We start from the raw sequence: 2,385 nt of genomic DNA, 5'->3' as shown, positions 1-2,385 counted from the left end.
AAATTGTGGCCTCCATCGGTTAACTTCAAGTACCGGTGCAATATCAAGCAAGGCGCACGTCTCCCTAATCATGTCATCATCAAAATCATGGGAGTGGGCCAGGCACGTCTCTAGATGGTCGGAGGATAAGGTCAGAGGTATCGTATCTTCCACGAAAGAGTCAATCATGTTAATGTCGTGGAAATCGTCATCATCCTCTCAGTTTTTTGCCGTTATTGAAAAAAATGTTTGACTCAATGTCAAATTTCCAAAAGACATAGTCATGATACCATTCCGCAATTGATAATTGCATTTGGACGTGGCAAGGAATGGGCGACCAAGAATGACAGGAATCGAGTGCTCATGTTATTGATGGGTTCAATGTCCAGGATGATAAAGTCTACGGGGTAGTAAAATCTATCAACTTGGACCAACACATCCTCAATTATCCCTCTTGGTACACGAACGGAGCGATCAACAAGTTGTAGTGTGGTTAGGGTGGGTTTTAATTCACCCAAACCTAACTGTTTGTATACCGAGTAGGGAATCAATTTGACGCTCGCTCCTAAGTCAAGAAGTGCGTGATCAATTCGATGGTTCCCGATCACACATGATATGGTTGGGCTACCGGGATCCTTGAATTTCTGCGGCACGTCTTGCTTCAGATGGCACTCACTTTCTCGATCAAGAAGATTTTCTTTTGAATAATTTTCCGTCGCTTGGTCGTGCATAAGTCTTTTAGGAATTTGGCATATGAAGGTATCTGTTTAACGACATCAAGCAGAGGAATGTTGACTTTCACTGTTTCAACACCTCTAGGATATCCTGAGAGTTAGAGAGAGGTTTTGGTGAAACCAACCGTTGGGGAAATGGAGCAACTGGCTTCTCTAGAAGTTCCGGTTCTACTTTTTGTGGGGCATCATTGGATCCATCATTGTTGTCCTCTTGGTTCTTGAGGCTTTTCGGGCCTAACCTGAAGAGTCTTGTCAATGATTTTACCACTCCTAAGAGTGGTGATGGATTTAGCATGCCCCATCGATTTGAAGAGCTAGGATCATTACTCTCGATCGCGGTTTAGGATTGGGGAGAGGTTGTGCGGGAGAAGCATCCCCTTTTCTATAACCGTCATACGAGAATCTATCTTTGCATAAAATCTGTAATTCCTCGCATTGCTTGAGCCGGCTCTTGTATGGGATTTTGAACCGGTTCCTCTTGAGGTTTCACTTGATTTGGATTTTGATTAAAGAAACCTGGAGGAGTCGCCGTTTGTCCATTCCTCCAACTAAAGTTTGGATGATTTTTCCACCAGGATTGTATGTGTTGGAGTTAGGTCCGAAAAGGTCTTTGATAGTTATTTACGGCATTGGCTTGTTCATTCAACACTCCTCGAAGGCAGGTATTGTAGATTTTCAATTGTGTGAATGTTGCAATCACGGATGCGAAAACAATGTCATTGACCTTATCCTTCTTTCCTTCCATAGCCTCAACTTTCCTTATGAGCGTAGTCACTTTACACTTGAGATCATCCTCTTCTTTCAAGAGATATAATCCACCTTTCTCCTTTAATTGAGTCGGCCTAGACGTGGTGTTCGACTTTGGGTAATAGTCCCAAGATAGTGTTTTTCAAAACTATCAAGGTAGTCCCATACCTCGTCGATATCTTTATTAATGAACTCTCCATTACACATTGTCTCGACCATTTGGCGCATGGAAGATGTCAGTCCATCATAGAAAAAATTTGTAATGCGCCACGTTTCAAATCCGTGTTGTGGGCATGAACTGACCAAATCTTTGAACCTTTCCCAACATTGAAAGAATGTTTCATCTTCCTTTTGGGCAAAGTTCATTATCGCTTTTCTGAGGGTAATCGTTTTATGATGTGGGAAGAATTTTTTTATGAATTCCCTCTGCATATCGTTCCATGTGCCAATGGATCTAGGACGCAGTGAATTACCCTCAAAGCCCTTAGGAAAAAGGAAAGAGTTTCACCCTAATTGTATCCTCAGATACATTAGGAAAACATAATGTAGCTATTATCTCATCGAACTCTTTCAAATGTAAATATGGACTTTCAGATTCAAGTCCATGGAATTTGGGAAGGAGTTGGATAACTCCTAGCTTGATGTCCATTTGTCCTGTGTTTTCAGGAAAAATCATGCATGAGGGCGTACTCACTCCCGCCGGTTGTAGAAAATCTCGTAAAGTACGAGGCGGGGGTGCCTGTTGCACCTCATTCTCATCTTGGGTATCCTCCACCCTGGGTGGGAGTAGAGGAGGTTGGTCTTCAGCCATAACTTCAGTTAACTCAGGGGATTTCGAGCGGTGTCTAATCCTGCGATGGATAGTCAACCCCTCAACTAATCCTCCTTCAGTCAAGAGACGTCGAGTGTTGTCACGGGCCCACTT

The 2,385-nt window shown here is 43.0% G+C and overlaps 1 non-coding gene across 1 annotated transcript; it reads left to right on the top strand.

Annotated features, from left to right (window-relative positions):
• Positions 1-1,737: 1,737 nt before the first annotated feature.
• Positions 1,738-1,844, top strand: LOC131254569 (small nucleolar RNA R71). The gene has a single exon (XR_009175689.1). It is a non-coding gene; the product is annotated as a small nucleolar RNA R71 (small nucleolar RNA).
• Positions 1,845-2,385: the final 541 nt, after the last annotated feature.

The sequence above is a fragment of the Magnolia sinica genome, chromosome 8 (genome assembly GCF_029962835.1).
Source record: "Magnolia sinica isolate HGM2019 chromosome 8, MsV1, whole genome shotgun sequence".
In the NCBI taxonomy this organism is placed as follows: domain Eukaryota; kingdom Viridiplantae; phylum Streptophyta; class Magnoliopsida; order Magnoliales; family Magnoliaceae; genus Magnolia; species Magnolia sinica.
This window is presented reverse-complemented; position numbering and strand designations above follow the sequence as displayed.